This window comes from Copidosoma floridanum, unplaced genomic scaffold (assembly GCF_036245765.1).
Source record: "Copidosoma floridanum isolate Cflo_tuat_1 unplaced genomic scaffold, Cflo_Japanese_pri ptg000020l, whole genome shotgun sequence".
NCBI lineage: Eukaryota > Metazoa > Arthropoda > Insecta > Hymenoptera > Encyrtidae > Copidosoma > Copidosoma floridanum.
The window spans coordinates 185,801-201,086 of record NW_028321897.1 but is presented as its reverse complement, the minus strand read 5'-3'; the positions used below and the strand labels follow the sequence as shown (position 1 = coordinate 201,086).

At 37.6% G+C, this 15,286-nt stretch overlaps 1 protein-coding gene and 1 long non-coding RNA gene across 2 annotated transcripts in view; both read right to left on the bottom strand.

Annotated features, from left to right (window-relative positions):
• LOC149374284 (fasciclin-3-like) overlaps window positions 1-15,286 on the bottom strand; it is a 255,685-nt gene that overhangs the window by 70,171 nt on the left and 170,228 nt on the right. The gene's annotated exons all lie outside the window — the stretch shown is intronic.
• The window catches only part of LOC106636714 (uncharacterized), a 49,664-nt gene that overhangs the window by 18,457 nt on the left and 15,921 nt on the right, over window positions 1-15,286 (bottom strand). The window contains exon 2 of the long non-coding RNA XR_001338890.2: window positions 14,337-14,375. This is a non-coding gene — a long non-coding RNA (uncharacterized LOC106636714). The remainder of the gene's footprint in view (window positions 1-14,336; window positions 14,376-15,286) is intronic.

Genomic DNA, 15,286 nt, shown 5'->3' with positions numbered 1-15,286 from the left:
TTACATCAAACTTTATTGATAAATTTATAGTGTCAAAATAATTTTAGATGAGAAATGACAAAAAATTATTAATAATGGTGGTTATTTCAAAGACTAAACTTGATTGGTTATTTTATAAATAAGAAAAAAACTCACATCAGAAGACTCTACATTAATGTGCCGGCAAAAGTTATTACAAGTCAGTTTGCAAGACAAAATCATGACCTGAATAATTTTTTGATACCAAGTTTTTTTCAATTTCAATTATTAATCACGAAATGTAAAAAAAGTTCTTTTAGTTTTTTTGAATTGTTAAAATTTAGAAAATTGATTTTAAGGAAGTTCATCACACAGCGTTTTTGGTACGATGTTCCTGAAATTTCAACAGGATGTTCGTAATGATGTGAAAGAGTTACATGTAGAATTTGAGATCGTTTCACAACACCGTTTTGTAAATATTGAATGTTGAAAAAACTTCAATTTAACACGTAACCTTATGGTGGAGTCACAAAAATTGAATGCTATGTAGAATTTTTCCTTTTTTTTGCATGACGCAATACCATAATTGGGGTAAACGGTACAGTTATTGACACCTTAAGGTAGTGATTGACCCCTGTATAATGTGTATATCTATATATAAAGGCTCCATTTAAAAATGCATGTGGCGGTCAATCACTATCAGGGGGTCAACAACTGTACTTATTACCCCTACTGTTCTTATTCTCAATTTTCAGAGTGATGGACAACTTACTTTTGCAGTTAAATAAAAAAAATAGTGTCAGACACCTACATATTTATAAGTATACAAATGCATTCAAAACAGTTGCCGGCGCTGCCGCATACTCGCTCTCCCCTCACTGCACTCTCTACATTTTCCCTTTAACTGTGATAAACGTCCTTAAGTTGTAAGATATCTGTAAATTAATAAACAGTTTAATATGTATATATATATATATATAAAAGTGAGTTTGGTGACAAAATAATTCAGGGAGGTAAGACCAAAGATTTGTATGACTAATTTGGTAAAAGTAATACTTAAATCGACTACGTACTTAATTCTTTTTTGTCATTTAGACCGTATCTTTGACAAAAAATTTTAATACAAGCAGTTGTATCATGTAGATGTATACATTTCCGTCTGACATTTAAATACAAAATTTCTAGTAAACAAATTACATCGAAAAATGCGTTTTCTTTAAAAGTTGAGGTAAAATAATTCTTATGAAAAAAATATTTCCTTTTTTCACGGGGTTGAGCCAGGACGCGTCTCCAACCTTAAAACTGATCTTCAACTGCTCAGACTCTGCTGCCGCGAAATAATTGGCTTCTCCATGGGACTCTTGCTTTATGTGTCCATCTGTCTCCCACTCCCGCTCTTTTTCACGTCCACTTTTCTCCAAATGGGATTCTCCAACTTCAAAGGAAACAACTACTTGCAGCATCAGGGAGATTTGAAAAATCTTATGCTTCCGTAACTAATTTTTGAGTGCTTTTCTGGGATTTTTTTCTATCACTGGAATAGTCTTTTTTTTTCTTCTCCAGAAAATATCCGAGAAGTAGGTAAATAGAGTTATTGAAAAACCTACTGTGGTGTTCCTGATTTTTAAGATTAAATTCGAGTTATTTCTAAAATCATTGATTTTTTCTTTAAAATAAGAGAAAGTTTGTTTTTTTTACTTCATTTATTTCACGTCGGCGATGAAAATTTTTACGAGGCCAATAAAAGACATGAAAAACGTGATATTCAAGAGTGAGGTAGATAATAATAGAGATGCAAGTACACAATTAATTTTGCACACACATTGTACAACATAATAAGTGCTCGGCCAATTAAAATACATAAAAAATCTCATCAAAGATTTAAGATAGCTATAGAACGGAGTTTATACAATCTAATCTCTATGGTAATCTCCAAACTAATAATTATCAAATTTCACGAGCCACGCATAAATAATTATCCAGCATAAAGTTTCGATGTAATTTTGCAAAGGCTGCAAATATATGGCTTTGTAATAATTGCAAAGGACTCATTACAAGCGGGAAAAAGGAATATAATAGCGAGTGTATGTATGCTATACGCCGAGATGAGTGAGGAGGAAGCAGTAGAGGGGCGGGAGGGGGATGATCATGTAATGACTTTCACTATGAAATTTTCCTTTTAATAATACTCTCATCAACGAGAGAAGCCACGCACATTATCGATTCTCAGCTGGTGGAAAGTTTGATTCGACATCAATTTATTATTGGCTCATCATCGAAAAATAATTAAAAGATGCCAGACACGAGAGTAAGCGAAGAATAAGAAAAGGAAAACTATTAAAGCAAAGATGAGCTGCGGCACTAACTTCCCGTCTGTGACACGGTCGTAAAATATTCATTGGATTTTTACGCGGTCATTTTGACACGAGTTCCTCGAGAAATATAATAAAAAACCTCGGGGGACGAGAACACTTGAGTAAGAACGTAAAATTGTCCCGGCGCTTGTGGGTGTCCGGTGCAATATACTACAGCCGCGATTCTGACTTTGTGGTAGATTATTTGGATGAAACTTTCAATTAAGTAGGTACTTTCGCGCACAGCTCACTATTTTTCCACCCTCCCGTACCTTTCCTTTGAAGATAGTCTCGACTTTTTTTTACGAGCGGAAAAAGGAGGGAAGGAGAAAAAATGCCCGCAACGAGTTTCCTCATCAATCTTTGAGAACTTTACATGCAGCCCGTACCTACTGCTGAGGTACACTTTAGAGTAATTACTCGGGAGATGCCCTCGTCCGACGCTGAGAATAGTGTATGGGATGTCGAAAATATTGAGAGTTTTAAAGAGGAAATTTATTTTTTGAGTGAAAAACAAACGAAACTTATTTTGTAAATTTTACAACAAAATGTATTATTTGGCCTGTCCTAACATTATTCGTTGCAGTAACGTATTTTTGAGTAAATTTCTAACCTTACCCATGTTATTTGTTTTTACGGACGTAGCCTACTTTTTTTTTTTTTTTTTGAGTAACTACCTACGTTATCGACGTCAAGTCAATGGCTGGCAACCTCGCATATTAGTTGTAATATATATATATATATATATATATATATATATATATATATATATATATATATATATATAATCTTCATTCAAAGTTGTCTGCTTCTGCTCTCAGCTTAGAGTCTCATGTACCTACATATATGTACATACACGTGATGTGTTTGTGTTTTTGCGATGCCTAAACAAAAATATCCCTGCATGGAAAGGTACTCTGATATATTTCGAAAAGTAGGTACTTCATGGAATCAGACGCACTCTTTGACTTTTTAAAAACACCACCAAGTGACACTACAGCTCCGAGTTGTAGCTTCTGCTGGCTGTAGATGCAACGTTGCCACATGTTTTTCATTTATGTTATTTTTATTATTCTGTCACAAATATTTCCGTAATATCAATTATAACAATAGTTGAAATTTTGCACAATTGTTTCGCACACTTCATTCTCTCTACACCTCAAATTTTGTTGTTCTGTTTGATTTTCATCACACTTTTTAATCAAAAATTTACAGCTGTCCCATAAGAGCACGTGTTAACCATTGCATTTTCATTGTCACATTTCTCAATAATTAGTATTATAACGTATGTTGAAAAAAAAGTGTGTATTCTAAACGCTCTTAGTATTCATATAATCGACTTGTGTGATTATTTTCAATAAATAGGCAGCGTCCTTAACATGAATTGATGCAAAAAAATGAATGAACTTATAAAAAAAGTCGAGGTTTTGAATAAAGGTTAAAATTAATCACCTTTCGCTGTTTTCCAAGATATTATTCCTCGCTACTTGAGCTTCTTGATTAAAAAAAAGCCTTGAAGAGATGAAAAATCAGAAGCAGTGATAACATGATCTACATGTTTTATTTACTTAACAATATAACTACCACTATTCATAAAAAATGTCGGTCTATGTATACCGTATAATATTATTTACGTGTGGATTCAATTGAATCCCAGAATGGCCTGGACCAATTTTTGTACAAAAAAAGAAGAGAAAATTCGCACAAGCGTAAAGATGGTTCACTATGGAAACAAAAAACACAGTCATACTTACGTATGAGAAAATTTATAATGTAAATATATGTCGCATAAACACCCGCCCCTGAAGCAACTGAGATAACCCACAGTTCTTGAGATTGTACCGCAACGACGTCCTCGCAACTTTGAAAAAAAAAAAAAAAGGGAAGAAATCTCAGCTCGGCTACCGTCGCAGTTCCAGAAAAGTAGCCAAAGCACATACGCGCCAGGAGAGCCAAGTCGTTCGAAGACGCTCAGGAAAGTCGTTAATCATCGCGTACTCGACTCTGGTAATAATTTACTGGCTCGCACCGGATAACGTTGCAAAGAGCGTCCGGGCTCGCGCGCTATCCTTCCGCAAAATCTCGAGAGAAGAGCCATGCAGAGTCGGTTAAGGAGGTACATATACTGCAGTGGATGCACGAAAAAGGAAAGGAAAAAAAAACTTACGTGAGATGCAGCTGCTGCGCAACGGCAATTTTCAGAGTCAGTATTGTACAGAAACTGTACGTGATATTTTATCTCGTAACAGCCAAATAAACCGAGAGTATTAGTGGAATATTCCTTTATAGAAGCGCGGAGATGGGGATCGGGATAAACGTGTTGGCTGCGATTGTATAACAATTACATCAGTATACTTACCTACTGTTAGAGCTCGTAGTTGCAACAGTGGAAATCAATACGCAAGAGTCTCATGATGTGTACTTACATGTGAGAGTATTGTGTTAACCAATTCAGAATGTATTTTAATTTACTTATGCGTTCGAGGATAAATTATTGTCCGAAAAGGAATGAAAATACAACATCGCCTCAAGTATGTGGACCAAAGTGTGGACTGTTATAAGTCTTTATTTCAGATTTGTGCATCACTTTTTTGGTATGCTCTATGTTACTTATTTGTTCGAGATAACACATATGTTCTTTATTTGTGTCTTTCATATATTACCTCCTTCCAGAGTCTTTATACCGTATGTCCTTGTCAAAGTACTATCCAGCCAGAATAAATAATGCATTACATCATTCTACACAGATTGAGAGATAACCAACAATTTTCATAAGAAGATTTCAACATATCAATATTATATGTTCATAACGGGCAAGAAAAATGTCGTCCCAGTGACCAAATTATTGCACTGCCTTCACGAGCTCACATCAATCTGAGCGTACGCTTACTTTATTCCCTATCCCTGGCATGTGGTTGATGACAAAACTTTTTCGACTCAACTCGAAGCTCAACTAAGGAGAAGCTATAAATCCAGCTCATCCGTTCATTTACGTAAACGGGCTCCGAGTCGTGGAGAGAAAAAAGACCCAAGGGCGTCCTTGGGAAGTTCTTTTATCTTGGCGTCGTCTGGGGACAGGATCAAAAAAATCAAGAGAGAAAATTGAGTGACGTCACGTGCATGTAAACGTATATGTATGTACTCCCGTTCTTTCACAAACAGACACTTTTATATTTACAATGCAATAAGTGATACCCGTTATTTGGCATAGCGTAAGTAGGTATTGTCGTAAACTACGAAATCCTTCGTAACGAAGAGCAAGTAGTTAGTACTAGCTCTGATGATTCGGCTTTTATACGGAACGCGTACCGCATACACGAGAGTAAGAGAAAGATTAAGATGGCTTGGGCTATTTTTATCGGCTTGATCAAAACCTCTGAAGTTCTAGAATTATGTAAATATAGTATGCCAAATTCATTTGCGATAACAAAATACTGAGGTCAACCACTTCATTTTTTTTCAACTCGCTACTTTCACCAATTTAACGCCTACTCTTATGAACAGTGGTCACAAAATCGACCACATCTTCGAAAATCTTTGACTAGCCTCATCAATTTCAAATAGTTCTTGTGTTTTTTTTACGACGAATCTATTAAATTCTTAAAAATATATGGTCAATGACTTAACTTAACAAAAATCAGAAGAAAAGTATGAAATATTGATCTGGCTTGCCTTACATCTCACAATTTTCACAACTATAATTTCACGGTAATTTTCTGGCAATTTCTTGATCTTATACTTTGGTTTTATCGAAATAACTATATTTATTGAAAAATTTACCGTCGAAAAGCGTTGACTTTTTAGGGGCCCTTACGGTACCCTACTCTAGGTACGGTACCAACTGCCCAATGATGCGTTCCGTAAGCACTGGCCGTTTAATCTAAGTATTTAGATAATTTATAGATAACTTATTAGTGTGAGAGAGATATTATGTCATACTTTTCCCCTTGCGCTTTTAAATATCATCTAGGATACCGAGATACTTGAAGATTAATTAAGTTCAGCGCAGTTCCTGCAAACTTGCAATAAGATACCTATTGAGAGTACAAGCATTTCGTAAACTTGTTCATGCATTTGAGACGTTTAGCGACGATTTTTCTTTTCCCAATGAAAAAAGAAGCAAAATTCTAAATCGATCAATCCTCACGGGAGGAGAAAGGTAATCCAAAGATCCTCGGAACACGTGCACTGCAAATGCACATACGCGCGCCAGCGTGGATGAAGTCGCTCCCGCGTGTATCGTGTACTCGGGGCATTAACTTGACACGCGATGCACGGAGCCACCCGCGTAATTATGCAGTTCAACGCGTAATGATATAATCCCGATGGCGCTACGCAGCTGCTGTCGTCACAAGTACATATTATATACATACGTGCCCACCTCCACCTCTTCCGTTTCCCCGGGGGACGCACGTGTGTACCTACATCGGCGAACGAGTCGGGGGGAATGCTCGCTGGGCCGAGGGACCCGAAGCACCACTGCTGTAGTAACGATGGCCTGCGTCACTTGACTTGCTCGAGTACTTACTTGCTCCTGCAGCTGCATCGGCCGTGATGGCCCGAGGTTTTAGGTGCTACGCCGTGTTTTGCACCGATGTCCTTAATTTTTTTCCCTAGAATACATGCGGCAGCTCGATCTTAACGTGACTCGACTTATTTGATCGATTGATGCGTTTGAATTGAATTTCACTTGCACAGACGTTTCTATAAATGAAGTTTTACATGAAGTGGCTTGAGTGTCACTATCGAGAGGCGTTTTTTTTAGTTTTCATTCTCGTGGTGTACTTTTTATAAGGGAGCCAAAGTATAGGTTTACGCGGTACTTTTGTGCAGAGTCTAATAAGCTTCAGCTGGCTCACAGATACGGACTTGTACTCGCAGGTATATGTGTTCTCCAAAATAAACTATCTCAGCTCCTAATTTAGTAAACTGTAAAAGCACATATTCAAGTCTTAGTTTTCAAAATATAGTTTCAAATTATAGATTCAGTAATAGCTTTTGATCGCATTACTCATAGATATTTTACTTTATCAGTACCATGTACAAATTCAGATAATAATGAACATTGTAAACTAAACGGCGATGCTTAATTGTCATTTGGAGTTTGAAAATTGTTATCGTAGTATAGTTATACAATAATGATGTATCTGCCCTGATCGTTAAAAAATTATAAATACCGAATTTCAGGAATGGCATGCCATACCTACTTAAAAGCCTTAAATATTTTGTGAAATAATCCATACATTTTACAAATACTTGATGAACTTAATATTTATAAACTACACTTATTTTACAAGTTATTTACCAACTTGTCCATTAAAATTTTAATTTCCTTGGAACATTTAAGGACCCAAGTTAATGGTTGTTTTAAACAGATCATTTATCAAAATGTTCACGTTTTACTTGTATTTTGTCAAATGCTCAAATCTCAACCAAGCCGTTACCTTTCTGAGTGTCATCCCAAGTTAGGACTATTTTCATATTTGCCTATAATGTGTATGTATAGAAATTATAATTTAGTGTAATAAAACACTATTTGGACTATAAAATGAAGTCAACGACATTCACTTAGTTGAGTTTCCAAACTTTGATGAAACGAAATCTAATAAGTACCGGATACCAATAATTTCAATATTCCAACGCGTCGCTTCGTACATTAGACACATATTGCAAAGATTTTCGTAGCTCCAATAATACCTGCATATATACAATTCCCGGGCGCATTAGCATTCGTAATTCTATTGGCACGTGGGTAGCAATCGGGGAAAGGGACGAGAAAGTACGTGGAAGGGGATTTGCGAAAATTTCCCTCGAGAGAAAGAGGGTGGAGGTGGAAGGGAAGTCAACCGAATCGACCGTTCGCATCGCCGATTACGCGACCGGACGATGTTCCTATCGCGTTTCCCACAGCGCGTCACGTTGCCGCGGACACCGACAGCAAACTATATTATTGGGTCATTTGCGAATGCTCGTTCGCAAGTTGAGCAATTTTTTCATTTCGGGCTTTTTTCGAGCATAATATATTACATTTCAAAGTACGCGCGTGCACGTAATACCTATAGCTCTGATTTTGTTTTACTTTTTCATGCCTGAAAGGTTTTCATGGATTCGACCAGTGGTCGGCAAATGGAATATTTCAGTACCTTATTGTTTGTTTTATCAATGGTATCTGCCAATATTTTCCTAATTTGAGACGTCAATTGTACACCGACAGGTCATCTGTTGGTGGAAGTACATTATTGAAAACAGTTACCAAAGTATTTGACAATCTTTAATGAAACTTAATTCAATTAAACAAAGTGAGAAGATTTTTTTAAATAAAATTGTGATGAGCATCATTGCAGTATCATAATGAGATATTAGTGATTAACCAACAAAGTAAAAAACTGAGCAGTTTCCTGGCCTCCCATCCCCAGAGTTATCCATTATCGATCGACTTTTCTTGATAAATATTCCGATGACTAATGTACAAACCTAGACTCTTCCAAAGTCTTGTGTAACAGCAGTAGTAAATACAACGATAAAAATAGATGTGAAAATACTACGGGAAAAAGGTAGAGTGATGTACTACACGAGAGACAAAAAAAATCAATAGTAAGCAACTGCTCCCCGTATTTGTACAAACAACAGTCGACTAGACGATGTAAATCAAACGAAAATGAAAAATCGATTCCCAATCCGGAAGAGGGGGCGCAAGATCTCATTCGGCTCTTCTCCTCGTCCCGGAAAATTGAACAAAAATATTATCGCGATTCATTTTGGAGCGAAAAAACAGAAAGAGGCGAAAGGCGAGCGAACCGTGCCAAGAGCTACACGGGAGTGCGAGGGACAAGGAGGGAGGAGGAGCTGGCATCGTCGCGCGTTCGATCGATATCCCATTCCGCACCCACGGGGACTGATGTATTTTTACCAGCATTTTGGAGGTGGGTACTTTAGTGTTTTTTGGTCATAGTTGGCTACAACAGTGTTTTTCAGGCGGTGAGAGAGACAGTCGGGCGAAGGAACAGAGGATAATAGGAGACGTTAGGAATACTTATAAGTGTGTTCTCGTTAATTCGAGAGTTTGGTTTCAAGGGTGTGACTCCAAAAAAATTTTTCGGATTTTTGTTGTTGTGCTAATTCACTTCGTGCAGCAATTTGAAAAAAACACCACCTGCAGGGAAAAAGTTATCGATGATAACTTACAAGAATACAGTCACAGAATCTTATGGACAATGATGTGTTACAGGCGTTTATTTCAACAGTAATGTATTTTTCAAGATATTTAACAACTTACGTAATTTTTTGGGTGTTAAGTACACGTTCAAGTCGAAAAATATTTATCTAATAGTACCTTAATAAAAAAAATTTTTTTCTTTTATGATTGTATTTTGTTTGTAAATATTGCGATTTTCCTCAAATATCAATTTATTTCTTGAAGTACTTGTAAATCAGCACATTAAAAAGTGATATTCATTATACTCACTCTAACATTATATCCATTTTATACTAGAAATTTACTTTTTTTCATAAAATTAAAAAAAAACTTTTATTAGCCATTAACACGCTACTTGGGACTGAAAAAACTTACTGTAGTTGTCAAATAATTATTATTGTTAAAACAAACACTTGTAATCTACCATTGTCTATCTGATGCTGTATATTCTCGTTAGTTAGCACACGGAGAAATAAATAACTGTAATTTTTACCATGAAAGCAACTGTAATTTTTACTCAGCTGTTAAGGTAAAGCTAGGGTCACGTGGTACAGAGGAGAAGCTACAGGACAGAGCAGACGTCTGCTGCACCTGCTTAACCTGCAAATTGACACGTCTTGTGTTGGTATTTAGCAGTGTTAATAATTAAAAATTTGTAAGAAAAACATTACCCACGTTGGTACCGTTTACTAACGTGTTAAGCTGTTGAAATGAAAATATTGTGATAGAAATTTATTGTTGAACACAATTTTACTTAGTAGTACATTTTTTACAGTAAAGTTATTGTCTTTAGATGTATTTACAGATTATGAGGCAATACAATCACTCAAGTCTGTATCCTGGCACTGGCAAATTATCTAACAAGTATCAACAAACAGGCGTCTCTACGCTATCGACCTCTATTGCGTTCGGGTTTGATCTTTATTTAGCAGGATGCAAAGGATGTTTATGAGCAGACAAAATTGCTTTTCTTTTTAGATTAAACATTCACACTGTAATTATTTGCAATTATTCACATCGCTTGTATAAATTCAAGACGTGTCAATTTGCAGGTTAAGCAGGTGCAGCAGACGTCTGCTCTGTCCTGTAGCTTCTCCTCTGTACCACGTGACCCTAGCTTTACCTTAACAACTGAGTAAAAATTACAGTTGCTTCACGTTACAAACTATGGTCTTTTTAAGACAAATTTTACTGGGATAAAAATTACCTTTAAACTATGGTAAAAAGTATAGTGACTGTCGCAGTGTCACACTTTTATAGTTGCTTTCTCGGTAAAAATTACAATTATTTATTTCTCCGTTCATCGACATATTTTCCCCTGCAGGTGGCGTTGTTTCAAATTGCTGCACGAAGCCGACGAAGCGATATTTGCTCTTGTGAATATATTGGTATATTGAAACGCAGCGAAAAAAAGTGTAAATTGCGGATTATATAGAACGAGAAATGAGGTATGGTGCAGCAGCGAGTCAACCCAATTCTGTACATAGTTGAAAACTAGTTGAGAAGGCCGACATTTCCTGGTGACTCGTTGATTCTTAAAAATGCATTGTTTCGCCTGCAACGAGATTTCACTTTTTTTTCAAGTCTTTTTTTTGCCACCGTCGTTTTCACGCGTGGAAAGGCCTTGACAAAATATTCTGCCGCTGCGAGCTATGCAATCGTCGACAGGTATATATGCGCGCCCGTGAGCTACGGCATTTCTTTCCGCTCGAGCGCATTGGGAAATTCGCGTCCCAAGACTAGCGCACCCCCCGCTCTCTCTTTTCCATCTGAATTCTATTTTCCGGAGTTGTCAGTTTGAAGAAAATTCGCTTCTCCCGTTTGCTTGGTGCTTTGTTCTCAACATCCCTTTAACATCGATTATTTCATATATTAGCCATCCGCTAATTTCTCGTGCGATCGAATAACTCAATGCCGCTTTGTAGTTGCCACATGGCTATTCATTCATTGTTCATCCAATTAAAAGAAAATGCAAATTAAATATTTGATAATGTCATTTGGAACGTGAATATCGCTTGAGCGCCACAGACTTTGTTTCACGAAATTATGTTTTGGTCCCTGACACAACTAGGGGTATACAGAATTTCAATAGAAAATAAAGAAATGAATTGTCAGAATAAACACAATAAATAAGCTGACAAAGTACTGAAGGAATCAATCACTCTAGAACATTGCCTCGACTGCAAAATACTTTGTTATGTCGCTCAGTTCAAAAAACAAAACAAAACCGCACGAGTCAATGGAATCGATACATAGTAGTGGATCGCGCCCAAAAAACTGTACTGTCATCGGTAACTTACAATTATGGCACATGTTATATATTAAAACATGGCTGTAATGCTTCCTATATTCTCTTCTACTTGAGGTTGCTAAGCAATCATTTGTGAGTATGGACTCAATTGCCAGCCACTCTGACCCTCGCTGTCCTGCTTTTCCCTCTCCTTTCATGCTTCAAGGAGCAGAACCTCCCTGGTTGGATCCATCAGGGACGAAGTTTCAGTTGGCAGACGCCTGGGCCCACACAGTTAGTCCAGCACTATATACCTTTGCGTTAGAGTTTGTCAACTCACAGGTGTCGTAAGATAATCTCCTCCTACGCGATATCAGAAAAACACTTATAAGATCCGCGTTCCGAACGCATTTGTATAGGCCCTTGTCTTTGTCATTACTTCTCGTTTGGTAAGTTTTGCTTCTTTCAACCCGTCCGTGACAAGATACGGTACGCCAGCGTACGACTGGGCAGGCCACCCTTTTTTTCCAACAGCGCCGAGCGGAAAAATTTTTTCGGGGACGATGCCGTGGCAGCCGCGAGAGTAGTTTTACGATGAAGCAAAGTTTCTTTGACACCCGCGCGATAGCCTTCATCTTTTCGGTGGAAATTTTCTAGCCGTCAAAGTTATCCAAGACGAGAGAGAAGCTGCGGTGGCGAGAGTTTGCCTGTAGGTGTACCATACAAGCGTCACAACCTCCTTTGACCTTTTTTTCCTTTTCAACTTCACTCGGACTCGTCGTCCCAACTTTCTTTGGTCTTTTGAGGCCACACGGATTTTGTACGCCATTTTTAATCAATCACAGACCGCAAGAGGGCCTCTGCGAGGAAAACCAAGACTTTTGAAGATGTCCTCTCAGCCAAGAGCTTGGCTGACGTTTTGGCTGTACACGTTGGGATTGAAATACTTGCGTCTCGAAAAATTTTATGAGACCCCCTTCATAACAGCTTTTATTTCTCTATACTCGAGAAATAAATAGATAAGGGAAAAAATCACAGATATGTACACTAGTTCCCTTTAAGATGGATGTTTTTATCGCCACGGAGGCTATTATTTCCTCTGAACGCGCTTGCGTGCCATCCCATTTGATTTACTAACCCTTAAGGAACACAATACGGAGGGGTACGTACGAGTCAATTCGCACTCCATGAGACCTCGTACGCGTAATCGTAAGAAATCTTATTTAACCCGCTATTTATCACGTCACTTTGCATTTTACAAAACTATTCGAGAAAATTGTTTTTTTTTTTTTAAATTTCACTCTATCAAATTTAATCTCGACATGTTAACTTTTGCAGTGAATCAATGAAGGAAATCCTGAATTTTCCATTGGGCAATTCGTTTTTTGGTTTATTAGAGAAATATTGGATGCTGCAAAAAACCCACGAGCAAATATAAATCCATCAGAGGAGAAATTTGATCGAAAGAGCAAACGGAAAATCAAGGAAGGAAACTTCGTGGAAAAGTTAACATACGAGTTGGATTTCGAGTAATTATTGAGCCCTCCTCGCTCCCCCATTTTTGTTGGCTAGCGAGTAAGATACTTTTCCGGAATAATCTGCCCAGCGCGAGAAATTTTCGCATAAAACCGAGCGCCCTTCCACACGAGCCCTTCCCTCGGTACCGACCAAACACGAGAGTTGAAACGCTTCATTACCGCGTTGCTATTTGCTCAGCCCCATTCAACGCAACCCTGCTTGGCGAAATTTCCCTGAAAGCCAGCGAGACGCGGCGGAGCACCTCTCCGTCAGGGCCGCAATAAAAACATTAAAAAATTGGAGCAGTGAAAAGCCCGGCCGAGAGGGGCTTAATGAATTTTTATACATCCCGGCAAAGCAGCGCTCCTCGGGTGGGTCGGGCGCAGACCGAGAAAGGAGCGGGCAATTTGAGCGGAACGGAATAAGAGCGGAGGGAGTGTACGGTGAAAAGGAGCGCGCTGGCGTTTTGTACCGACACGCGTGTAACAATAACGTGGAAACAAAGGGCCGGGCCGCCACAATGGGAGCCTGGCGAAGGGGGGGTTTCTCTCCTGGGAGACTCATCACGCCGATCTGTCTGGCTCGCGTGTACTCCGCGCTAGACCAACTCTCGCGTTTCCTACTGCGTATTGTAAGGGGGAGTGTAAAAAATTGCAGTGTCTTCTTGACGGGGGACCCTGTCCGAAAAAATTTTTTTTCTTCCATTTGTTACGCGTCTCTTTTTTCGAGGGTGGATTTTTGGGCTTTGCCGTCATCGTGCTGGTTACGTCTTTCACGAATTTACTAATTTCTACTTGCAGGGACTTTTCTAGAGGTTATTAAGTATCGGAGTTTTGTACTTGTAACGAAATTTCGAGTTTTAACTTGTGCCCGGCAAAGTGGGTTTTTAAACACCAACCGAGAGCCTTTGACTTTGCTTTTCCACGGGGCTCGAAACTTTCTCGAAATTTCGGGCCAACTTTATCCCGCTCGGTCGAATATTTTACATAAATTACACGACGTATAATTTTTGTCCCGATTTGCATACCGTTTGCTGTAAGAAAAGCTCGATTTTTCCTGGTGCTGCGTTAAACCTACTTACGAAAATTGAGCTGAACCAAGAAGCCAGTGTTTGACTCACCTGCAACAGAAAAAAGTTGAAAAATTATGATAAACATTCACTGTGGGCCTTCATGTAGTATTAATATTAATTGACAATTAAACATTTATGTTTACTTTAATTTGTTATTTAATTCATAATTTTGATTTAATAATCATTAGCACGTTTCAGACAAAAAAAAAGGAAAACCACATTTGTATAGAAATAAATTATCTAACAGGAATGAAGAAAGTAATGGAAAATAGTACAGGTTCGAAGCAAGTACTTCTTTTTGATTGTTTTCTTTTTGCCGTAACATCATTGTTTCGTGATTTAAACGATAGTCATGAATACACATTTTTTTCCTATGTTGAGAGATGAACGGCCACGTAACTATAAAGTCTTTTGATTTGTTGTGTCATTGGTTGAGGACAGATCGCATGATTTGTTCACTGGGTTACTCAAAAAATCAATTGCGTTCGAGATTGCATTTAATTGTAGCATTATATGGTACGAAAATTATTTGGAGTGATAATATTATTTACTACGATTTGTTTATCCTTTTAGAGGAAACAGTAAGTCGAAAAAGTGGGTCTGATAAATATTAATATTGAATTAAATCATACGTAATCTGTAATTGTTTCTTGTGATCCTATTATATCTAGCTCGTTTAATATAAATATGACGCATACATTTTTATGCAAAAAAAAAAGTTTTTAAATTGCAATTTTTTTAATAACATTAAAGTCTGCATTTCCAAATTGCTACATTTCAAATACTAAGGTACATAGGCAAAAACAATATGTACGTTTGCAAAGAAGAAAAATGAGGAGAAAAAATGTAGGGAAAATTTTGTTCCCTTAGATCAGAGCTGTATGCTAATCAAACATTAACTTAACTGATCGAACGTAAAATGTACACTCACGTGGTAACGAAACAATAAAACAATGAAG